Here is a 26,432-nt window from a genome sequence, read left to right as displayed (position 1 = left end):
GCCTGGAGAAAAGCAATAAGAGATATGAAAACTGCTTCCATAACTTCTATGGAAATTCAGTGATTAAAGCCATTTCATTTTACTGAGCACCTCCTCTGTACAATGCAATGAAGAAACAACCCCGAGTGAATAAGCCTTAGTCCTTTACTACCACGTGGAATAGAAAATGGACTTTCTCTGCGGCATTTCACAGGATATGATCTAGCAGGGAAGAGCACAGATTCTGGAATCAGAGCGCTAGACACAAAGCCTGTCGTGAGCTAAATGGTAGCCCCTCAAAGATACAACTCCATCAAATCTCTGGAGCCTGCAAGTGTTACCCGCTTCAGAAAAAGGATCTTTGCAGATGGAGTTAAGAATCTTGACATGAGGTCATTTGGGATTATCTGGGTAGGCCCTAAGAACAATGACTGGTGTTCTTGTACGAGAAAGACAGAGATTTGAGACAGAAGACGAGAGAAGATACAGAGAAGGGCAAGTGAAGGACATTTGTTATGGAGACACAAGCCAAAGGATGCTCAGAGCCATCTGAAGCAGGAAGAGGCAAGGAAGGATTCTTCCCTAGAGCTTCTCAAGGGAGCATACAATACACCTGGCATTCTGTAACAATGAATTCATTTCAAAGCAACATAGGACATAATTTCCTATAGGAGCCATCATCCCTTGGATGAGAATGGAAGGGTTACTCTTTACCCAAACTAAAACATGAAAATATCTCACAATCACAACTAGGAGAGAAGGACAAGCCAGCAGTTCTTCAAAGAGGATAAACCTACCTGTGCAATTCCCTCCCCTCTTGGATAAGAATATTTCAGACACTGCCAACTACACCCTGGGAGGCTAAGTCAAAATGTGTAGCTATCCAAGCAGTAGGTGTAGGAAATTCAGATAAAGCTGCTTACTCCTATTTGTGGTCTAGCTGCAGGGCCAGAATAAAATGGTTCACTTGGGCCTGGTTTCCCTGAAAAGACACAGGTTTCAAATATACCTAGATAGGAGAACAGACAAATAAAACTATGGCATATTCACATAATGGAACATTATACAGCAGTCAAACCAAATATAGCAAGATACAGAATAGTGTGCTACTTTTTGTGTATGAAAGGAAGGGAAATAATTTATATACATATTTGCCTGAATGAATTAAAAAATACTGAAAGGATGTAAAAAAACCTAGTCAGAGTGGTTAACATATAAGAGAAATGGGGGCAGACATGGGATTATGGGGACAAGAACAAGAGTAAAATTTCACTTTTTTATGCCTTTTGTATTGTTTTGGTTTTTGAATCAGACAAATATACTACCAACTCAAAAAAAATGTCCATTAAAAATAAGATAGTAAAACAAGGTTATAAAAACTCACATTGCTGGTAGTAAGTAAAATAGTCCATTTGAAGAGGGTAATTTGATAATATAAATCAAGGACCATAAAACTGGCATTTCCTTGGGCCCACTGATTCCACTTCTGAAAGGAATTTATCTAAGGATACAAGATTTCTGTACACACACACACAGATGTTCAATGCAGTATTATTTTTCACAGTTAATTTTTTTTTCAAATCTACATGTAAAATAATAGCAATTCAATGAACTAAATCATCAAACATTCAAACAAATGTGGGATATGCAGCTGTTAAAAATTATACTATAAAATACAGACTGTAAAGACTACTCAGAGATACAGAAAAATAATATTCATAGTGTATTTTTTAAATTATTCATAGAATTTCCACTGAAATCTTTAAACAATCTACCCAGTACAAAGCAGTGAGATAGATGCCGATTTTAAAAGCCAGTTATGAGGCAGTACATAAATTTAAAATCCCACTTTTTTGTGCATTTTTAACTAAACTAGAAAGATAAACACCAAAATGAGAGCAGTGATTACCTTTGGATGGTAAGATTCTAGGTAAAATATATTTTCTATAGTGAACATATATTACTTCTGCAAAAAGAGAAAAAAGCACCACTTTCTAAAATCAGGCTAACAACTCCCAGAATCAAAAATGTGTCTCATTCATCTGTCTCACAACCCCTCCCTGACTCCCAGAACACAAACACCCATAGCCATCTTGTGACCATTTAGAAAAGACCAAGAACACTGCAGACACACTCTCCTTGACATCTCTGAGCTGCTGAACTAAAGCCACAGGCACCACACATTTCTAAATTTCTTTTATATATATATATATATATATATATATATATATATATATATATATATATATTTTTTTTTTTTTCCCATTTGGCTGCACTGGGTCTTAGTTGTAGCAGGCAGGATCTTTAGTTGCGGCATGTGAGAACACTTGGTTGCACCATGTGGGATCTAGCTCCCTGATCAGGGATCAAACCCAGGCCTCCTGCATTGCAAATACAGTCTTAGCCACTGAATCATCACAGAAGCCCCCCAAATTTCTTATTATGTGGGAGAAATAATTCTCTACTTTTTAAAGCCAAGTTTTCTGTTACTTGCAGCTGAAAGAATTCGGAGCTGACAGAGTTTAATATCAAATACAGGATATGTTAAGGCTGGTACCAGAAACCCAACATGTTTATTTTGATCCACAAGTAGAATCTGAAGACTGATGTTGTTAACTTCCCACCAGCTTCCTGCTCCATAGTTTTTTCTCTGAAGTTCCTGGGAAATGGAGCCCAGGAGATGCTGTTAGTGGGGATTCTAGGTACACAGGGGAGCACTACCTGCAGTGAAGGAAAACTAGAGAGTTACTCCTGCAGCTTACCGTATAACTCAGCATTTCCAATTCTGAGAATATATCCTAAGAAAAGAATCATAGATGTGATTATAAATATATGTAAATATTCTTCACTAACATGCATCAGAGAGCTTCCCAGGTGGCACAGTGATTAAAAAATCATGCCTGCCAATTCAGATGTGGGTTCAATCCCTGGGTCGGGAAGACTCCCTGCAGGAGGAAATGGCAACCCACTCCAGTATTCTTGCCTGGAGAATCCCAAGGACAGAGGGAGCCTGGTGGGCTACAGTCCATGGAGTTGCAAAGAGGCAGACACAACTTAGTGACTAAACAACAACAACAAACATATATCGGAAGCAGAGGTGGGGAAACCTACTGTTAAACAATTAGGGTGAGTTGCAGGTTCTAACAGAAAGAGTACTTCACAATCATTACTGACATAGGAAAATGCACATCATGATACACTGATGAGTAAACAGATAACACAACAATATATAACCTGTGATCCCAATTTAGAAAACTAACAGAAAAAATACACATATGCAATAAAAAAAGATGGAAAGAGTATTCATTAAAATATTGATAGTGCTATCATAAGGGGACAAAATGCCAATATTACTTTATTTTTTGAGCATTTTTGTCTTTTTTTATTTTCAAAAATGAATTAATTTTCTTATGCAGTTGGTAAGAATTTTTTTTTTCCCCCCAAATAGTACCTTCTTATAGAGTAATCTGGGCCCTCTGACCAAGATGCTGGCCTCATCGACAGTAACTCTGTCTAGCATTTGTCTGCAGATCCAAAGGAGTTAACAAGAAACAATTTATTTTTGTGTTTTAAAAATAGACTGATGCCAACAGCTGCAAGCTAAGCTACAGAGAGAGATAAAGAAATTTTGTTTCCAAGTGAATTTGCATTATATAAATGCAATATGTTTTAATTCCATAAATATAGTTTTGATGCTGCCAATTTGAGAAAAATATTGATGTTTCCTTAAATAAGTCTATTCCATATTGAAATTCATCCCCTTACATGAAATGGAATGATCCTGGAAACAATAAGAATGAATGTTAATTTGCTATGTCATTGGTAAAAAGCAAGTCCATTTATATCCTTGTCTTGGTCCATCAGACTTCATTAATACAGAAAGAGTAGCCACCTAGCAGGTTTGACCTCTTGGCTAGCTGAGGACTAGTAGAGCTCGAGCTCTCTCCCATGTCAAAGGGCATGGGTCCTCATCTCGGCACTACCAGTTGCCAGCTGGGTGTCCTGAAGCATATATTTAACCTCTCTGTTTCAGTTTTCTCATCTGTAAAAAATAGGTAAGAGTATCTATTCCCTAGAGTTGCTGTGAGGATGAAATGAGAGAATCCCCACAAGGGCCTAGTTTAGTGCCTGGCCCATCGTAACCTGATGAAAAGTAAGGTCTCTTCTAACTAATATATGTCGTCCATATGTGGAAATACATCATGGACCTGGAACATTAGTTTTTTTTGTTTTTCACTGTTAGCAAAACAATTCTTATTAATTAATAGTTTAAATAGTTGAGCTCAAACGGAAATACATAGACTTTAGGGGGAAAAAAATCTCTTGCTTCATTTCTTCCATCTTTCCAGCTGTCATCCCAGAAGTATCATGTTCCATTATTTCAGTTGTCTTCTATTTTTCCATTTCTCCACTGTATATATACCCTTTGGTTCCCAGTTTTATTGAGAAATAATTGATATATATCACTGAATGAATTTAAGGTGTACAGCATGGTGGTTTGATTTACATCTACTGTGAAATGATTACCATAAGTAGACTTAGTTAGCATCCATTATCTCATAAAAACACAATAAAAAGAAAAGAAAAAACAAATTTCTCCTTGTGATGAGAACTTAGTGTCTATTCTATTAAGAACCTTCCCATATACCATACAGCTCTGCCAACTATAATCATCATGTTCTACATTATAACCCTAATACTTATTTATTGTACAACTGAAGTCTGTACCTTTGACAACCACAAATCTGATCTTTTCCTGTGAGTTTGGTGTAGGTTTGCAGTGGGGGCAGGGGATGCAGCTTTCCTTTTTTTTTCTTTTTTTAACATTCCACATGTAAATGAGATATAGGATATATCTTTTGTCTGACTTTATTTCACTTAGTATAATGCCTTCAAGATCCATCCATGTATCAGAAATGGTAGAATTTCTTCATTTTTTATGGCTTAATAATATTCTATTGTATTATAATACCAAAATTTCTTTATCTATTCATCCATCAGTGGCCACTTTGGTTGCTTCCATATCTTGGCTATTATACATAATGTTGCTATGAACATGGGAATGCAGATATCTTTTCCAGTTAGTGTTTTTGTTTCCTATGTATGTACAAGGAACATTTGATGCTAGAGAGACTACAGCTTCCAGGTTTCAGAGCTCATGCTGGATACAGACAGCTTACTTCTAAGTATAGGTTTGACATTATTTATTTACTGTTCCCTATGATAAATGAGATGCTTAGGGAAAATGTGGAATCTTTTAGACAACTGGGAAATCTGCTTCAGCACGTGTACTAGAGAAGGTAACTACTCCCATTCACCTTTTCTTATCTAGTTCTTTTTTAAAGATATTGCAACTAATTTTTTAAAAAATGATAGCTAAAATAACGGCTACTGTGTATCTGGTATTTTATACCAGGAAGCATCCCATGTGTTTTCATGTATTATCTCATTTAACCCTCACAATTAACCAATAAGATAGATTCTCTTATTATCTCTATTTTTTAGAAAGAAAAAACTGAATCATAAAGAGATGGAAAAGTGCTGAGTCAAGATATAAACATAATATATTACAGTAACAACATAATAACATAATAATAACATCAAAACAGCAGCATTATTAAATTCCTGTGATGTATCAAACAGCACTGAATGCTTTCACAATCATCTCCTATTTACAACAATCTTGTACTGTTTCCATTTAGTGGATGAGAAAACTTAAGTAAATTAGCTAAGGCAAGATACAGGTTTGTCTGGCCCCGAAGACTGCCTTGCCAGGCAAATGTCCCTTGGCAGAGGGTAGGGGGAAGGCTTATCAGATCCCTGAAGCTCTCCACCTGGCCATAGGATGTTAAGAGAGCCCAGGACTTCAGACTTATCAGATTCAAGTCCCTCACTTGAAAGGTGTGGAAAGGGAGGCCCAGAAAGAGAGAGGACAGGACTTGCATAAGGCAGTGAAAGAGCCAGAACTAAAACCCAGGTCTACCAACCCCTACCAGGACTGTGTTCTTGTGGTGACGTGGTGAAGCCCTCTCACGCTGAGTCAGCCATCTCAGACACTGAAAGCAGGAAGGGGGGACCCTGACAGCTGCAGGGTGATGGCACCAGTCTGTCATCTCTCCCTCTGCTCCCTCCTGACCATGCAGGATGCTGTACATGGTCCTGGCACATTCAGAACCAGATAGAGTAGAGAAGCTTGGGGAAAGAATCCACAGCAAAGCCAGGAGGCACCCTGGTGCCCTTTCATAATCTACCCAGAGCCAACTTCCCAATATGATTGTCCTAAAATAGATAAAGATCAATGGAGAAGAATTGGCTCAGGCATATCTGGGTCTCCCTTACAGAACATAAAACACAACAAAGCCCAGGTCTTGGAATCAGCAAATCCCCTGAATTTTTTCTGACTAAATGCACATCTTTCCTAGTTTTTGTACTGGATAAAAACAATTAAACTGCCTTATATAGAAATCTTAAAAAGAGAGTTTTGGAGGTATTGAATTAAAATTCATTCAGGATTATGTAATCCTTGAAATACAACAGTTGTTTGCTCTGCTTTGATTTCTAAGTTTTCCTTTGATGACAAATATTAATATTTATCATTTTTCTGCTGTTGGGCTAATGAGAATCTTAAGTGTCTCACTTCCTAAGTGAGAAGGCATATAAATATTACAGCATGGTAGATGTGCTGTTTTCTAACTTTCAGTTCTTTGTATTGAACATCAACCAGCATTTATTTTTTTGTGTACAGAATCCTGGGTTGTTGTTCACCAACATTTTCGGTAAACTTTATATGGTCAGAACCACTAGCCTCTTTATTTATTTCATGGCCAAATATGAGACTTCCCCCAAAAATGCAATAAAATGAGAAACATCTAGCTATGATCTTCTAAGTGAAAACTAGTATAACTACTTGCCAGGAAGCAGACAGAGCAACATTCTAGATTTAATGACAGTGCCCACAGGTAATTTATTGAGTGCTGATTATGCATCAGGCACTGTGCAACGCAGTTTTTATATCAACATATCTCACTGCATCCTCACAACAACTCTTAAGAGTTAAGTTGTATTATCATCTTTGTTTTACAGAAAAACGAGACTCAGAGAGGTTGAGTACTTTGCTCAAGATTACACAGCTAATGAGAAGCAAAGCCAGCAGTCAGGGCTCAGAACCAGACAGTAGGCTCCTCTCCATACTTCCTCCCTATGAGCCCCTCCTTGACTCCCCAGCATTTGACAATTCCTATTACCTGCACAACATCAATGAACCATCTGTTTGCAGCAGCAGCCACAGGATGACCCAGACTTTCAGATCTTGATGGTAATGAGAAGCCAAAACTCATTCTGTCTACCATGGGCCAGGGGATAGGACCAATGAGGTCCCTGCCCTCGGGGAGCAAACTTTCTCAAGAGGGAAAAGAGACAATATTAACACAATATACAAGGTGGAATCTCCAATAAGGAGAGGAAATGAGTTTCTGCACACATTCAGAGAAATGATAAGAGGAACCAAGGTCTGAGACTTCTGTAGATTTTACTTACTATACACCCCATTCTGGTATGACCTAAAAAAAAACCCTTATGATTATACAGTTGAAGTGACAAGTAGATTCAAGGGATTAGATCTGATAAGACAGAGTGCCTGAAGAACTATGAACGAAGCTTTGTGACATTGTACACGAGGCAGTGATCAAGACCATCCCCAAGAAAAAGTAATACAAAAAGGCAAAATGGTTGTCTGATGAGGCCTTAAAAATAGTTGAGAAAAGAAGAGAAGTGAAAGCCAAAGGAGAAAAGGAAAGATATACCCATCTGAATGCAGAGTTCCAAACAATAGCAAGGAGAGATAAGAAAACCTTCCTCAGTGATCAATGCAAAGAAATAGAGGAAAACAATAGAATAGGAAAGACTACAGAGATCTCTTCAAGAAAATTAAGAGATACCAAAGGAATATTTCATGCAAAGATGAGCCCAATAAAGGGCAGAAATGATATGGACCTAAGAGAAGCAGAAGACATTAAGAAGAGTTGGCAAGAATACACAGAAGAACTATACAAAAAGATTTCAATGACACAGATAACCATGATGGTATGATCACTCACCTAGAATGTGAAGTCAAGTGGGCCTTAGGAAGCATCACTACAAACAAAGCTAGTGGAGGTGATGGAATTCCAGTTCAGTTCAGTTCAGTCGCTCAGTCGTGTCCGACTCTTCGCGACCCCATGAACTGCAGCACGCCAGGCCTCTCCGTTCATCACCAACTCCCAGAGTCTACCCAAACCCATGTCCATCGAGTCAGTGATGCCATCCAACCATCTCATCCTCTGTCGTCCCCTTCTCCTCCCGCCCCCAATCTTACCCAGCATTAGGGTCTTTTCCAATGAGTCAACCCTTTGCATGAGGTGGCCAAAGTATTGGAGTTTCAGCTTCAACATCAGACCTTCCAATGAACACCCAGGATTGATCTCTTTTAGGACGGAGTCTTCTCCAACACCACAGTTCAAAAGCATCAATTTTGCAGCGCTCAGCTTTCTTCACCAGTTAAGTTATTTCAAATCCTAAAAAATGATGCTGTGAAAGTGCTGCACTCAATATGCCAGCAAATTTGGAAAACTCAGCAGTGGCCACAGGACTGGAAAAGGTCAGTTTTCATTCCAATCCCAAAGAAAGGCAATGCCAAAGAATGTTCAAACTACCACACAACTGCAATTACGCTAGCAAAGTAACGCTCAAAATTCTCCAAGCCAGACTCCAACAGTACATGAACCGAGAACTTCCAGATGTTCAAGCTGGATTTAGAAAAGGGAGATGAAGCAGAGATCAAATTGCCAACATCCATTGGATCACAGAAAAAGCAAGAGAGTTCCAGAAAAACATCTACTTCTGCCTTATTGGCTACGCCAAAGCCTTTGACTGTGTGGATCACAACAAACTGTGTAAAATTCTTAAAGAGATGGCAATGCCAGACCACCTGACCTGCCTCCTGAGAAATCTGTATGCAGGTCAAAAAGTAACAGTTAGAATCGGACATGGAACAACAGACTGGTTCGAAATTGTCAAGGCTGTATATCGTCACCCTGCTTATTTAACTTACATGCAGAGAACTTCATGCGAAATGCTGGGCTAAACAAACCACAGCTGGAATCAAGATTGCCAGGAAAAATATGAATAACCTTAGATATGGAGATGATACCATCCTTATGGCAGAAAGCAAAGAGGAACTAAACTAAAGAGCCTCTTGATGAAAGTGAAAGACAAGAGTAAAAAAGCTATCTTAAAACTCAACATTCAAAAACCAAAGATCATGGTAGCCAGTCGCATCACTTCATGGCAAATAGATGGGGAAACAATGGAAACAGTGACAGACTTTATTTTGCGGGGCTCCAAAATCACTGCAGATGCTGACTGCAGCCATGAAATTAAAAGATGCTTGCTCCTTGGAAGGAAAGCTATGACCAACCTAGACAGCATATTAAAAAGCAGAGACATTACTTTGCCAACAAAGGTCCATCCAATCAAAGCTATGGTTTTTCCAGTAGTCATGTATGGATATAAGAGATGGACTATAAAGAAAGCTGACTACTGAAGAATTGATGCTTTAGAACCATGGTGTTGGAGAAGACTCTTGAGAATCCCTTGGACTGCAAGGAGATCCACCCAGTCCAGCCTAAAGGAAATCAGTCCTGAGTATTCGTTGGAAGGACTGATGCTGAAGCTGAAACTCCAATAGTATGGCTACCTGATGCAAAGAATTGACTCACTGGAAAAGACCCTGATGTTGGGAAAGATGGAAGGTAGGAGGAGAAGGGGATGATCGAGGATGAGATGGTTGGATGGCATCACCGACTCGATGGACATGAGTTTGAGTAAGCTCCGGGAGTTGGTGATGGACAGGGAAGCCTGGCATGCTGCAGTCCCTGGGCTCACAAAGAGTCGGACACAACTGAGCCACTGAACTGAACTGATACTCCCCATGCAACCAGGACTTGGCTAACCAGAGAAGGAATAGAGGATGGCCCAGAAGTAATGTGGTTCAGTGCAAAGTACAACACTGAATTCCAAATTAGGGACCTGGTGTGTGTGTGTGCTAGTTGCTTCACTCGTGTCTGACTCTTTGTGACTCTATGGACTGTAGCCAACCGGGATCTTCTGTCCAGGGGATTCTCCAGGCAAGAATACTGGAGTGGGTTTCCATGCCCTCCTCCAGGGGATCTTCCTGACCCAGGATTAAACCCAGGTCTCTTACATCTTTTGCACTGGCAGCCAGGTTCTTTAACACTAGCACCACCTGGGAAGCCCAAGGACCTAACATGGACCACATACCCTGCACAGGGACCGCATGCTGAGCAGGCACCATCAACAAAATAGCCACTATTCCTGCTTTCATGGAGCTTACAGTTGAGAGGGAAGAGAGGCACTGATCAAAAATTAAGAGTTGAAATGAAAGCTATAAAAAAGTTTAGGAGGACATTTCTCCAAAGAAGACATATATAGATGGCCAACAGGCACATTAAAAGATGCTCAGCACTCCTAATTATTAGAGAAATGCAAATCAAAACTATAATGAGGTATCACCTCACGCTGGTCAAACGGCCATCATCAAAAAGTCTACAAATAATAAATGCCAAAGAGGGTGTGGAGAAAAAAGAACCCTCCTACATTGTTGGTGGGAATGTAAATTGGTGAAGCCACTATTAAGAACAGTAGGAAGAATCCTCAAAAAGCTAAAAATAGAGTCATAATACAATCCAATAATTCGACTCTTGGGCATATATCCAAATAAAACTATAATTTAAAAAGATACACGCACCCCTGTGTTCACAGCAGTACTGTGCGTAACAGCCAAAACAAGGACAAAGAAGATGTGGTACATATATGCAATGGAATACTGCTGCTGCTGCTGCTAAGTCGCTTCAGTCGTGCCCGACTCTGTGCAACCCCATAGATGGCAGCCCACCAGGCTCCGCTGATCCCGGGATTCTCCAGGCAAGAATACTGGAGTGGGTTGCCATTTCCTTCTCCAGTGCGTGAAAGTGAAGTCGCTCAGTCGTGTCCAACTCCTAGCGACCCCATGGACTGTAGCCTACCAGGCTCCTCAGTCCATGGGATTTTCTAGGCAAGAGTACTGGAGTGGGGTGCCATTGCCTTCTCCGAATGGAATACTACTCAGCCATAAAAAAAAATGAAGCAATGTTATTTGCAGCAGTATGGATGGATCTAGTCACTAAGTGAAGTAAGTCAGAAAGACAAATATATCATATCACTTATATGTGGAATCTAAAATATGACATAAATGAACTTACCTGAAATAGAATCACTCATAAACACTGAGAACAGACTTGTGGTTGCCAAGGGGGAGGGGATGTGGCAAAGGAATGGAGTGGGAGTTTGGGGTTAGCAGATGCAAACTATTATATATAGAATGGATAGACAACAAGGTCCTACTGTATAGAATGGGGGACTATATTCAATATTCTTTGATAAACCATAATGGAAAAGAATACAAAAAAATATAATATAATATAAATATATATATATATATATAAGAATGTAATTTAACTTATTTAACTTACATGCAGAGTGCATCATGAGAAATGCTGGGCTGAATGAAGCACAAGCTGGAATCAAGGTTGCTGGGAGAAATATCAATAACCTCAGATAAGCAAATGCTGCTGCTGTTGTTGCTAAGTCGCTTCAGTCGTGTCTGACACCACTCTTATGGCAGAAAGCGAAGAACTAAAGAGCCTCTTGATGAAAGTGAAAGAGGGCAGTGAAAAAGTTGGCTTAAAACTCAACATTCAGGAAACTAAGATCATGGCATCTGGTCCCATCACTTCATGACAAACAGATGGGGAAACAGTGGAAACAGTAACAGACTTCATTTTGGGAGGCTCCAAAATCACTGCAGATGGTGACTGCAGCCATGAAATTAAAAGACACTTACTCCTTGGAAGAAAAGCTATGACCAACCTAGACAGCACATTAAAAAGCAGAGACATTACTTTGCCAACAAAGGTCCATCTAGTCAAGGCTATAGTTTTCCCAGTGGTCATGTATCGATGTGAGAGTTGGACTATAAAGAAATCGGAGCACCAAAGAATTGATGCTTTTGAACTGTGGTGTTGGAGAAGACTCTTGAGAGTCTCTTGGACTGCAAGGAGATCCAACCAGTCCATCCTAAAGGAAGTCAGTCTTGAATATTCATTGGAAGGACTGATGCTGAAGCTGAAACTCCAATACTTTGGCCACCTGATGCAAAGAACTGACTCATTGGAAAAGACCCTGATGCTGGGAAAGATTGAAGGTGGGAGGTGAAGGCGATGACAGAGGATGAGATGGTTGGATGGCATCATCAACTCAATGGACATGAGTTTGAGTAAGTTCTGGGAGTTGGTAATGGACAGGGAAGCCTGGCATGCTGCAGTCCATGGGGTCACAAAGAGTCGGACACAACTGAGAGACTGGACTGAACTGAAGAATGTAATATTAATATATATAAATACTGTTACATTTCACCTACTTCCCAGGTGGTGCTAGTGGTAAAGAACCTGATAGCCAAAGCAGCAGACCTAAGAGACATGAGTTCGATCCCTGGGTTGGGAAGATCCCCTGAAGAAGGGAATGGCAACCCACTCCAGTATTCTTGCCTGGAGAATCCCATGGACAGAGGAGTCTGGCAGGCTACAGTCCATAGGGTCACAAACAGTCAGACACGACTATATATATATCTGAATCACTTTGTTGTAGAGCAGAAATTAACATAACATTGTAAATCAACTCTATTTTAATTAAAAAAAAATAGTATGGTAACACAGTGGAAGCTATAAGGATCTAGAACACTGCTATTCTAAGTGTTATCCATGATTCCACATCTGCAGCACCTGGGAACTAGCTAGAAGTACAAAAGCTTCTGGCCAAACCATGCTTGCATATACTTCTAGGAAGGTCCTGACCCACAAGGGTTGGACTCAGCTGTTTCATCTGCACTAGGAAGCCAAACACAGCTAATTCCTCTGGGCCAGGGAGACCTTGGTCTGTTGCCTTGTTGGAAGTTCAAGAGATGAGAGCAAGCGGTAGCTTAGAGGAAGCATTCTGTCCTGCAGACAGAGGCCAAGAGAGGGCCTCAGCTGCAGATTTATCTGTGGCTGCTGTCCACTGGCCTTGCTTTTACCCCCTCAATTGGCAGAACCCAGCAACTGGGAGCCACCTGGTAGCCTCAGCATCACTTCCCTGTTGATGAAGGTATCAACATTTCACATTAATCAGGCCTCTCTGTGTGTAGAGCCATGTAAGCTGTGCCCAGCACGACCTCAGAGGAACCATCTACATACATAATTGCGGAATGAAAAACTGGAAAACAACCTTCCCTTCCCCTCCACCCAACCATCCTCTTGTTGCTTTACCCCTTCCATATCCTCTGCATTTGTTTCTCTCTTTCTCTCTCTGTCTCCCTCTGTGTCTCTGTCTCTCTCTCCCGCTTTTCCCTGATCTCCTGCAGATTACTACCTCTTCCTTCACTAGGCTTGTTCCTGGAAGAGGTTGGAGAGAGACTGACGGTGCTTCAGGGTTTAGAGAAACAATCTTATTCTAGCAGGTTCTAGCCCTTTCCTCTGCCTGTCCTCAGGGCTCCAAGCACACACACAAAATTCAGCCTCGAGGCATCACTCAAACATCTACTGACTTGACCAAATAGGTTCTGTCCTGCAGTGGACGTGGAGGGAAACAGCAGTGAGTTTTTGTTTTTGTTTCATAACTGAAGACACACAAAGGAGACTTCAGTCTTGCAGAAAATAAAAATTTTGTTCTTATCACATGAAACAAACTTTAGCAATTAAATGACTGCAGACTGTACTCTTCTCCAGCCTGTGCCCAACTAAAATATGCATGCATTAAACCTCATGAGGAAGCACTGATACTTCAAAATTATCTATGATGGGTTTTAGTTCCAAGAGCTGTGAGCCTGAGAAACTGAAAAATATACTGAATTTTAATGGAATTCTGATTGTTAATAAAAAGAAGTAAATCCATAATGAGGAACACTAGTAAACACAAAATGATTCAGAGTCTTTTAAGTTCCAGAATGCGGTCAATGAGTGCCTTTTGTGAACCTCTTAACCAGTTTCTCAATTTTCTTTTCTTTTCCTTCTTATTTATCATTATAAGAAAACCTTAGGATACATGTAAATTCACCCAAAATATGTAATATTTAAATTGCATTAAACCCTCCAGCAAATCACTTTTCCCTTATTTTTCCCTCAAATTTAGAAAGAGCTTAGATTTTTTTGCCATCAAATTCAGAGTCAATTGCTGCAAGAAATATACTTCTTTGCCCATAAAGCTCAAATTTTTACAAATGATTGGAATAAGTTCAGCACTTCATATGCGACACATGAGCAGTGGAATTAAAGGAAGTCTATTTCACCTAGTATTCAAAACATGATAAGGAAACATGGAGCAGGATGCAAAGTGTGGTTTTTTACTAGTAACACTAAGAATAAAACCAAAGCTGCTATGTACTGAATGTCAATTACTGTATCAAGCACAATAACCCTTTCCAGGGGTGACCTCACTCAAAATTTAAAACATGATTAAAGCAACAGAAATTATTACCCCCTATTTCACAGAGAATAAGGAAATTGAGGCTCAAAGAGATTAGGTCACTTTCCCCAATGTCACACAGCAAGTGATAAAACCAAGTTTAGAATCCAGGTCTTCTGCTCTCCAGAGTCCATTCTCTTAATCACCATGATCTCTCACCTAGAATACTGAAGAGTCTCCTAAGTACCTGCTTGCTACTCAAAGTATAGTCCATGGACCAGCAGCATCAGCCTGTTAGAAACACTGAATTTCTGGCCCATTCCAGATCTGCTGACTCAATCTCTACATTTTAGAATTAGGAGATTCAAATGTACATTAAAGAAACGCAGGCCTACCTGCTTTTCTCACATCAGCTATGACCTCTCACAAATTCATCATCCATACTGCATCCAAACTCTTTAAAAAATAAATCCAATAATTTTATTTGTCCTCTTAAGATTTCCCTGGTAGCTCAGCTGGTAAAGAATCCACCTGCAAAGCAGAAGACGCCGGTTCCATTCCTGGGTTGGGAAGATCCCCTGGAGAAGGGATAGGCTACCCACTCAGGTATTCTTGGGCTTCCCTGGTGGCTCAGCTAGCAAAGAATCCTCCTGCAATGAGGGAGACCTGGGTTCGATCCCTGGGTTGAGAAGATCCCCTGGAGAAGGGAACTGCCACCCACTCCAGTATTCTGACCTGAATGTGGACTGTATAGTCCATGGGGTCACAAAGAGTCAGACACAACTGAATGACTTAAAAAAAAAAAAAAGACGTTTAAATGGTCTCACAAATATCTTTGAATAAAGTCTGAAATTCTTTTACAATACAGGTAACTGGATTCTGCAAACCATCACCCATGCCTGCCTCTGCAGCTTCATCTCTCCCATTCAATGATTTGTATTTCCCAAGCACAGAGATCTTTCTGCTTATCAAATCCCAACACACTCTATCCTCCTTCTTTCTCTCCTTCAAGTTCTTCACTGCTTAGGATATACAACCAGGATCACCTCTGTATCAGTAGCATTCAAGGCTGTATTTCCAATGCATAGCAGTGCAGTGCCTGGCACAGAACTAGAAGCAAGATAAATGTGCTCAGTAATTACATTAAGATAACTCGACTGAGGGCCTCGACTGTTTCCTTCATTCATCTTCTCTTTGCTCTTGCTATGATCTTCATTTTGTTGTTGGTGCTTTAATATTTATTTAATTGGCTGCGCTGGGTCTTAGTTACAGCACGTAGGATCTTTATTTGCAGCATACAGGACTCTTAGTTGTGGCATGCAGGATCTAATTCCCTGACCAGGGATTAAAGCCAGGCCCCTTGCATTGACAGTGTGGAATCTTAGTCACTGAACCACCAGGGAAGTCCCCTATGATCCTCATTCTGTTTCTCCTTTCCTGTCCCCTACATCACCGCTTTTCTGGGACTTCCCTGGTGGTCCAGTGGTTAAATCTCTGCGTTTCCACTGCAGGGGTTGTCAGTTCAATGCCTAGTGGGGGAACTAAGATCCCACATGCTGCCTGGCCAAAAAGAAAAAGAGCAAACCCCTTTTCTGTCAGTAACCTCGTGACTATTGAAGTTGTCAGCTTTAGAAAGAAGCACTGCCATGTCCACATGCCCATTGCCCCGGGATTACTCATCAGCTAGATGACAACTGCTTCACTTTAACTCTGAGGCTCCTGAGATAGGCCCAGTCCTTTCTAGAAGTGGACACAAGGCCCCACTGACAGTCAGCTGCTTTTCAACCCAAGATTTCATATATAGATGAAACCAGAGATCAGGCACCTCTCAGCAGGCAATGCAGAGCCAAAAGCTTCACTATCTGCCTACGCAAGAGAGTTTCACTGGGCTGACAAGATGGGTTATCAAGAGTTGCAGTTAACTACACTTTTTTTCTAAAGATTTATTTATTTTTGGTTCTACCGGGTCTTTGTCGCTGAGTGCAGGCTTTCTCTAGTTGGGGCTAGGCGGAGTCTACTCTGTTGCAATGCATGGGTTTCTCACTGCAGCAGCTTCTCTTGTTGTAGAACACAGGCTGTAGGCGCATGGGCTTCTGTGGTTGCAGCACAGGGGCTCAGTAACTGTGGCTCCTGGGCTCCAGAGCACTAGCTCAGTAGTTGTGGCACACGGGGCTTAGTTGCTCCGTGGCATGTGGGAACCTCAACAACCAGGAATCAAACCTGTGAGCCCTGCATTGACAGGCAGATTCTCAACCACTAGACCACCAGGGAAGCCCTAACTTCATATTTTATATGTGATGGCCAAGCTTGCTACTCTAAGAAAACAAATGACAAGATACTTTTATAAAATAGGTATCTACCTCTAGTTTAAATCTTGAGTAAATATATTTTCATAAACAACTTGACATTAATAATAAAAAAATAAGATCTATTCATCTATTGAGTGCTTGAAAATATGCTCAAAGCTTTAAACACACTATCTTATTTAATCTTTATCATCACTTTATAAGGTACAAGTGCTTATTATCCCTATTTTACAGAAGAGGAAACCGAAGGTTTAGTAGCATGCTCAAGAGGCAAGGCTAGGATTTGAATCACAGGTCTCAGACTACCACTCTCTAGTGCATCTCTGTGTTTTGCTATTCGAATCACTTTCTCATCTTAGAAGTCACAGACCTGGACATTCCCAAAGAAACAGTCCCTCAGAGGATGACCTCAAAGGCTGATTTTTTTCTCTGCAATGTAGACATTGAAAGCAACCTGCTACAGCTTATATTTCAAAGCTGCATTTCAACATTAAAAGAGAAAACTGAGATACAGGGGGAAATGTTGGAACAGAGCTCAAAGGTGCTCATGAATGCAATTCCACCAATACTTTTTCAGTGTCTACCAGTGGTCAAGCAGTATGCTGGAAGATGATTGATCAGCCTGTCATTTAGAAGAGAGTTGGTGGGACAGGGGTGATGAGCAGAACATGTCCCATAGTGACTGTCTCAGGAATGTTTACCCGTAATTTAAAAAAACTGCTGCTTTAATTTTTATACGTATTTATTAATATTTGGCTATGCATGGTCTTCGTTGTGGCATGTGGGGTCTTCGTTCTCAGTTGTGGCATGCAGGATCTAGTCCCCTGACCAGGGGACCAACCCGGGCCCCCTGCTTTGGGAGCACAGAGTTTCTGCCACTGGACCACCAGGGAAGTCTCTAAAACTGCTGCTTTATTATCTAATCATGCAGAAACCATCTTTCACACATGAGAGGTGAGAGTCACCTACTTTATTATCTGTGAATACATAACTGAAAGGACCAATGTGTCTTCTAAAACAAAAGTTTTGTATAATTCAAACAACTCATGTGTTCATTTATGATAACCTGTATTAAAGGATTAGATGTCAAATGTATGTGAATGCAAACACAATGTCAGATTTTGTTATCATGTCTCAAAGGACAAAAGAGAAAAGAGTAATAGCCAAAACAAGACTAAATTCCCAAAATACAAAAGGAACATCCTGAAGCTGCTGCATGTATATAAAAAGACAGGGACACAGAAACATTTCCTAAAGCATGCCACCAAAAATTATAGGAATAAGGCAAGGGCAAGGGTACTAAGTAAAAGAAAGCACAAGCCTAAAAGGTTACATCATATCATACAGTACTATGGGGACTTCCCTCATAGCACAGACAGCAAAGAATCTGCCTGCAATGCAGGAGACCCAGGTTTGATCCCTGGGTTGGGAAGATCCCCTGGAGAAGGAAATGGCAATCTACTCCAGTATTCTTCCTCGAGAATCCCATGGACAGAGGAGTCTGGCGGGCTACAGTCCATGGGGTCACAGAGAGTCGGACATGACTGAATGACTAACACCACCACACTACTACCCCTACTACTTCTACTACAGGACTATGAGGCCTCCAGAACCCTGTCTTCTTACAGAAACAGAATATTTCTGACAAAGGCATGAGATGAGGACTGTGCAACATGATGTACCTCACTCCCCTCATTTTTTTTTTTACTTCCCTAATTTTTAAAATGAAAAAGTTAATTAGTTTATAAGGTCATTCTAGCCCTAACCCCTTAGCTACTTTTCATCCATGAGGCCCTATATCTAAAGAAAGATGAGCATATAAAAATACTCAAAAAACGTTTATTGAATTAATGAACTATTACAACCTTACCAATAATAATAAACAAGACTTTACAACAATTGGTACTGGTCTGCGGCCTAAAAGAACAAATTAGGAGAGAAACCGTTATCTAAACAGCTTCACATCTGGTGTTTCTGCTAGTTGACTGTTGGTAGAATTAAAATAACCCAGTACTTGGAAACAAGACGTTTGGGTCTAGTCTCATGTCTGACACAAACCAACTGTGTGACCTCTGGCAAACTGCTTTACCACCTGGGCCAGTTACCTGTTCTCTAAAATAAAGGTATTATAAAACTATTTATAGCTAACATTTGTCAAATGTGTACTATATGACAGGAACTGTTCTAAGATTTTTGCCTCAGATTTAAATGAAGCAATACCATTTAGTGTCTAAATACGGAGACAACATGGTATAATGGAAAGATTCCAAATTCCATACTCTGAAAGGATGGGCTTCCTGTACGTTTTTCTAAGCAGAGACTGTCAAGAAGACAGGGTTACAATGTTGGTACCTCTATTCACTTCTATTCACTAGCAAGAGAAGGGGAGGACAGAGGATAACATGGTTGGATGGCATTACCGACTCAATGCGCACGAGTTTGAGCAAGTTCGGGAAACTGGTGATGGACTGGGAGGCCTGGCACGCTGCAGTCCATGGGTCCCATGGGGTCGCAGAGTCGGACACGACAGAGCGACTGAACTGAACTGAACTGATTCACTAGATGAGTTAACTTCGCCACGTTGCTTAATTTTCCTAGCCTTAGATTTCCAACATGGAAAATGCACATGAAAATGGCTGTTACTCTCATATAGCTCTTGAGATTAAACTATAATAACTAAAAGTAATGTCTATTTATAAGACAGATATTACATGTTATTACTAGATGTGTGACCGCAGACAATTCATCTTCGCAAGTTTTTTTACTCATCTACAAATGTGAGATACAGTAGTCACTGTTCGCAAACATGCATAATCCCTACCTATACAATAATCTCCTATAGCGTATACAATCCTATACTTAGTACTTGGAAGAACGTAAACAATCAACAACAAAAACACATTTTTACTAAACCTATCTCAATAGACTCGGCTCTAGTGGCTCTAGCAGGTGGACGCAAGATTGGCAGCCAAAAACGCAGCGCCACGTGGAAGTTGTAGTTCCGAGTCAAGGAGCTGCCCCACGCAACAGCTTAAGTGAAACTTCATATACCAGGAGACACTTCACCAAGCCAAATGGCAGGCTGGGAGGTGGAGTACCAGCCCTCCGGGAAGCAAGAAGAGGGACTGCAACTCCCAGAAGCCTCCGTGGTCCGGGCCGCCGGCGAGAAGATGGAGCCAGAAAGTGGAGAGTTCAAATACACTACCTTAACAGATGCGGGTCGGGGCCACTCTGTAGTCTGGGACCCGGCAAGTTTCAGAGCCTTTCTAAAACAACCTCTGGCCGTATTTTGTGCTGGTTCCCAGCACGTTTTTCAGAGACCCACAGTAATAAAGCTGTAAGTTTGCAAGGGGCAAGCTTTCACAGGCAAGACCTCACTTACATTTCAACTCCTGGCATCTCCTTAGGCCACTTGGGCAGAGAGCGTTGAGCTCTTTTTTCCTAGGTGTGCACTGTGAGTGGCTGGTCATACAGCAAAGGCAGAATTTGATCCTAGAGAGGAGGCTGCAAATCCAGCTCCAGTTTCACTGACCGACCTTTTTTTTCCTACATGAACACCTTTAAAATCCCCACATGTTTTCATATAAAAACATTAAGACATAAAAAGATGTAAGGAAGTCCAACAAAGTACTGATTTTTCTCCTCCTATAATGAATTATTTTTTTGTGTTTCTTAAATACTAAATGTAAAATTGTGTCCCAAAACGTTGCCTTCCCTGTACCCTGCTCGGCTCTTCTGGACACGTGTTCAAACCATCCCCCTCCACCGCGGGAACCGAGAGCTGAGTGTTTTAACACTGATCGTTATCTGTTGCTGCAGAAGGTCCTGCTACTTAACAATGAAACTGAAAACCATCTAAAGTGACCAGTGCCAACTACACCACCAGGACCGGGAGCTGGGGCCTCCCTGGAACCGCTGGCGTGACCCCATGCCTCAGTTTACCCACTTATAAAATGCAGCAGAAGAGGGGCAGGTTAGGATTAGGGCGAGTGCTCAGGAATAAGCCATGTAAAGCCTCGGTGACGTGGGAAGGTCTTCCGGACAGACCCCCACCACGTCCCAACTAGCTGCGAAGACCCAGTTAGACTCCGCCCCACTGGGCCGCCGGAGTAATGACCAGACGCGTGTGGAAACCCGGACCTGCGCCACAGAAACGCTGTTCGACTTGGGCTTGCCCACAGCCCCTACCTTCCAAGATCTTGGCAGCTGAGAAGTAAAGGCAGAGGGAGGGAGCGCGGGGCAGGAACAGCGCCTGGGCTTGTGCCCACGGGGGTGGCTGCCTGAGGTTCCCGGGAGCAGAGGGCAAAAAGTCCCGCGACTGGACAGAACAGAGCAGGGACTACAACTCCCAGATGCCAGTGCAGTATGGAAGGGACCTAAGATGGCTACCCGTCCGGGTAGCCAATAGGCGCAGAGCACGCGCCTACCCTGGGCCAATCAGAAGCTATAGTAACAAAATCCCTGTTTAGGGGCCGGGAACACTGTCTCTCTCTGAAGAGAAGCTGAGGTGAGAATCTCCTCATTAAGAGTTTCGTCATAGTTCACACAGTTTTTTTTTTACCAAATGTACAAAGTAACATCATTGTTTAGGCTGTGCTACATGTTTGTTTCCTTCTTTCCTGCCAAATGCGTTCAACTTACTCCCCTCACTATTCCTGTCTGAATTTCCTTTCACTTCCCCGTCTCATTCCGGATCTTTCTGATTCCTAAAGCCTTTTCTTTTGTTTCTCTCAGAACGCGGCCCGCAGGCCTTACTTTAATCCAGTTTATGAGTGAACTTTGCCTTCCCTGATATCTTAACTAAAATTGTACCACAGACCCCCTTGTCCGTTCCTTTCTTCTTTTTGTATGTTATTTTTCTCCTTAGTTCTTGCCCTTAACCAAGCATTGTATATAATTTATCTTTTTTATCATCTTGTCTCTTAGAATGAGGGCTTCCCTGATAGCTCAGTTGGTAAAGAATCTGCCTGCAATGCAGGAGACTTCGGTTCTATTCCTGTGCGGGAAGATCCGCTGGAGAAGGAATAGGCTACCCACTCCAGTATTCTTGGGCTTCCCTTGTGGCTCAGCTAGTAAAGAACGCGCCTGCAATGGGGGAGACCGGGGTGCGATCCCTGGGTTGGGAAGATCCCCTAGAGAAGGGAAAGGCTGCCCACTCCAGTATTCTGGCCTAGAGAATTCCATGGACTGTATAGTCCAAGGGGTCGCAAAGAATTGGACAGGATTGAGCGATTTTCACTCACTCAAGCCCCTAGAATTAAAGATCTGCTTTAGATTTGGCGCTTTTTTCTGATCATTGCACTGTTTCTAGCACCTGGAAGTATAAATACAGTATCAGTAATACATATAGTGTAACATTTTATATGTATTAAATTTATATAAAATTTAATATAAATTTATGTATTATTTATATACTGTAAAATTTGTATTATAATCATTTTATATATTATATATAAACACCCATACTATATATATTACACACAATAGTCCACACTCAGTTAATATATTTTGAGGAATTGAATTATTCTCTATTCTCGCTTGCTTTGGTACAGATAAATTAAATGTGTCTGTGACCATCGTGGGGCCCTTGTGCTTTCTCTGTTTAAATTCAGAATCAATCTTTTCTGTGTATTCCGTGTCCAGTGCCATGTAGGTACTGGAGAAAATGAATCATTCTCAGTTCCTAACCTTTAGATGCTCCTGGTCTAGTGAAGGATGAGAAACAAACTTGACTTCATAATAAATGCAGTTGAAACTTGCAGAACAGCTAAATAGTTTTCACACAGTCATTCAGCTCATAAACAGGGACTAGGATCCTGGCCTTCAGACTCTATACCATGCTGCTTTTTATAGAGACCTCTTCTTTAATATTGCCTCCTTCCCTTTCTTCCCAGTCCTACTACCTAGGAAAAAGAGATTTTTGCCAGTCATCTTTTACATTTAAAAGGGAGAAACAAAGAGCAGTTACAGTTGGACAAACACTTAGACATGTCCCTACTTTCCCTGACACCATTTCTTTTCTACTTTTTTTTTTTTCCCAGTTTTTTCTGTGGCCTGCTTCATTATATGCAGGTGATTACACCAGGTCTTAGATCTCTCATCCTTTCTGATGTTTGAACCCCACAGAGAATAGCGAGGTGTCCTACAAAATGTCCTGGTGTGAAATACTGATGTCTTAGGAAGCTTGACTCAGAGACTGTCACAGTGGATTATGGTCAGTTTACAGAGTATCACAGACACTGTGGCCACATAAAATAATAGAGAATTGTGGGAAAACTATATGAAATTGAAAACAATTACAGATAAACAGCAAGAATGTGATCAATATGTGTACAGACTAATTTCATGCATAGGAATTAAAACCCCTGTTCAGGCTTCCTAACCTAATCTTATGTTAATTTGGGATTGTTTCCTGTAATATGACAGTTCTTTGTAGCTTTTATGAGCACAGGCTCTGCTCAGCAGTCCCAGCTTTTCTGAGGCTGATTGGCATGAGACATTTCAACACAAATGTCAGCAGCCAGACTAAACCTGGAAGAAATCACTGAACCATATGCAACTGGAAAGCTCAACAGCTAGACTCTTCTGAGGAAGTATCCTTTAATCATTGCATCTTCTACTTAGCAATCAAATGCAAATATCATGAACAGACTTTGGATCTAAACAGTGATATGTAATGATTATTAAACCATTGTCAAGAAACCTAGTATGAACATATACATGTTCAGCTGTGGATGATGACCTTCAGCAGTACACTCACAAAAAGCCTTAGGTATGGCACTTGCCTTGGAACCAGGACATCCAAGTGCCAAGACAGTGAGGTGATGACAGTTTGATCTGTAACTTCGTTAATAATCACCTAGAGATGGCATCTTAGTTTGTGTTCTCTGACAAATATACCCTAAGAGAGGTATTCAAGTACAAGTAGTTTATTTAGGAAGTAATTGTAGGAAACACCAGTGAGAATAGAAAGGTGAAATGGGGAAGGGAAGACAGACAATAAGGTGTGCTATCAAGCATGCTACTGCTCAAGGTGATCAGAGCTTAATCTTCCAGGGGAACTCCGGGAAACAATGTATAACCCATGCCTTAGACTGAGCTGTCCCACAAAAGGGACAAAAGAACTGAGTTACTAGGTTGTTTAAATGCCATCTCCCACCAGTCAATAATTAGGGGCTGTACAAAAAGGGCAAATTTGCTCAGTGGCCTGAGGAAGCCAGAGATGCAGGTGCTGCCACATACTGATGGGGCACCGGTAGTTTCTGCTACAGGTGGCTTTGGTTCACCACAAGCTTTTGTCCCTGAGACTAGCAGAATAAGAGTAATTCAAAATTAAATAAATACATATAAAAACAACCAAACAAATGGACCCTGCCCCCCAAAAAACAAGCAGCCTATCACCTTGCAAACCTCATCATGTGAGCAATTAAAATAGACAATACTTTCTAAACCCTCACTAAGACAGACAAAAACTACAGCAAAAACCTCTTTTACACTGGGAAAACTTTGCGGACTTCAAGAGAGGCTTTAGAGGGACTAGGTTTTAGTAGACAGGGGAGGAAGGAGATCAAGAAAAGGGAAAAAGAAATGTTGCTGGAGACAATGCATTGTTTACTTTATGATATTAAAAAAGACTCAAGATTTTTAAGGAATTAGCATTAAGTGCATAGGCTGTGTCATTAGCCCTAAAAGACAGTTTTTTCCAGTTTTATTGAAATATATTTGACAGACATCACCATATAAATTTAAGGTTTATAGCATAATGGTTTGACTTACACTTACTGTGAAATGATTACCACAATATGTTCAGCTAACATTCATCTTCTCATATAGATATAATAAAAATAAAAGAAAGAAAAGAGGAAAAAAATTATCATTGTGATGAGGATTCTTTGTTTTACTTTCTTAACTTTGCTATGTGTTACACAGTAGCATTAGCGGTAGTCATGTTCTACATTACAACTCTAGTACTAATTTATCTTGTAACTGAAAGTTTGTACCTTTTGAATATCTTCCTCCAGTTCCCCCTCTCCCAAACCCCTACCTGTAGTAGCTACAAATTTGATCTTTAGTATGAGTTTGGTGTGGGGTTTTATTGTTTGTTTGTTTTTAGATTCCACATATAACTGAGATAATGGAATTTTGCCTTTCTCTGTCTGACTTATCTCACTTAGCATACTACCCTCAAGGCCCATCCATGTTGTCACAAATAGTGTTTTCTTGTTTTTTTAATGATTGAATAATATTCCATTGTATGTATATCCATATATACACATGCATATGTATATAAAAACTTCTTTATCCGTGTCTCCATTGATGAACACATAGATTGTTTCCTTGTCTTGCCTATTGTAAATAATGCTGCTATGAACATGGGAATGCATATATCTTTTTGAGTTAGTGTTTCATTTCCTTTGGATATATTCCCAGAAGTAGAATTGCTGGATCATATGGTAATTCAATTTTTAATTTTTTGCTGATCCTCCATACTGTTTTCCATATGGCTATACCAGTTTACAGTCCCACCAACAGTGCACAAGGGTTCTCTCATCACATCCTTGCCAGCATTTGTTACCTCTTGTCTTTCTGTTGATGGCCATTCTAAAAGGTATGAGGTGATACCTCACTGCGATTGTGATTTGCATTTCCCTAATGACTAATGATGTTGAGCACCTATTCATGTGTCTGTTGGCCTTTTGTATGTGTTCTTTGGAGAAATGTAGAGGACAGTTTTATGAAAACTTTCTGTGGGTTGTGCCATAATAGCACTTCTTCATAGCAAGCCCTATTTATTTGTCTTTCTGTTTATCATCTGTCACCTCCAAATAGAATGTGAGCCTTTGAAGGCAAGAACTTTGTTTTTGTCTTATTCAGTGGTAAGCAATCAATAAATATGTATAAAAGAATGACTATATTATTGCTACCAAAGCAAACAGTACTAGAAGGGCCCAACATTGTATTGGGTTGGCCAAAAAGTTCGTTTGGGTTTTTCATAAGAGCTTATGAAAAACCCCAGCAAACTTTTTGGCCAACTCAAAACCACTCATTGCATTCAGCTAAGCCATAAAGAGAAGTGGCAAAAGTAACCCAGCAATAGCCTCTCATTATCACAAAGCTTCGGACCATCCTGATGTGTAAAAACCCTGGTCGTCACACACGGTTCTGCTTTAGTCAAACACTCCCAACAGCTCACAGGACCTACAAAGAAATCTTTACCATGAAAACAGAATTTCAAAACTGGAAAGGCCTAGAGGTCAAAGTGTTGAACCCTCTACGTAATTCATCTCAGCCATATATTACAGTTACAATGCAGACTTTTGGATAAGAATCTTCGGGGTATTTTTTTAACTGGAAAAAAAATCATATCTAATAGGAAAATATAGTATTGGAATAAAGAAAAATGATGCATTGTTTTTGTAATAAGAGTACAAAAAGGTTGGGAAACTCAGCTGTACTCAGATGTTCCTGCCTCCTTCACAAATTTCTCACCTCATAATCACTCAGCTTTTTGACTGCTTCTGGAGAATTCTGATTGTTACTAAAAGCCACCTGAAAATTCTAAAATTTTCCCCTATCTTTTTTTTTTAATTCTCTCATCGTATTTATCAATTTATT

General features: G+C 40.6%; 1 protein-coding gene and 1 long non-coding RNA gene across 16 annotated transcripts in view; one reads left to right on the top strand and one right to left on the bottom strand.

The window, feature by feature from the left end:
• Positions 1-26,432, bottom strand: part of FHIT (fragile histidine triad diadenosine triphosphatase) — a 1,651,033-nt gene that overhangs the window by 1,466,414 nt on the left and 158,187 nt on the right. For 14 of the 15 annotated variants that reach the window (XR_014063952.1, XM_081524680.1, XM_081524682.1 and 11 more), the window contains exon 1: positions 21,006-21,131. The exons of the other annotated variant lie outside the window; for it this stretch is intronic. The gene's annotated coding sequence lies outside the window, so the exon portion shown is untranslated. Of the gene's footprint in view, positions 1-21,005; positions 21,132-26,432 lie in introns of those variants that run through there. 15 annotated transcript variants of the gene reach the window in all.
• LOC145519838 (uncharacterized) overlaps positions 21,253-26,432 on the top strand; it is a 120,872-nt gene continuing 115,692 nt past the window's right edge. Inside the window, exon 1 of the long non-coding RNA XR_014063954.1 lies at positions 21,253-21,324. This is a non-coding gene — a long non-coding RNA (uncharacterized LOC145519838). The remainder of the gene's footprint in view (positions 21,325-26,432) is intronic.

The sequence above is a fragment of the Giraffa tippelskirchi genome, chromosome 9, assembly GCF_054371585.1.
Source record: "Giraffa tippelskirchi isolate mGirTip1 chromosome 9, T2T-mGirTip1v1.2.pri, whole genome shotgun sequence".
In the NCBI taxonomy this organism is placed as follows: Eukaryota; Metazoa; Chordata; class Mammalia; order Artiodactyla; family Giraffidae; genus Giraffa; species Giraffa tippelskirchi.
Note: the sequence above shows the minus strand (reverse complement) of the source record. Positions and strands in the feature narration are given on the sequence as shown.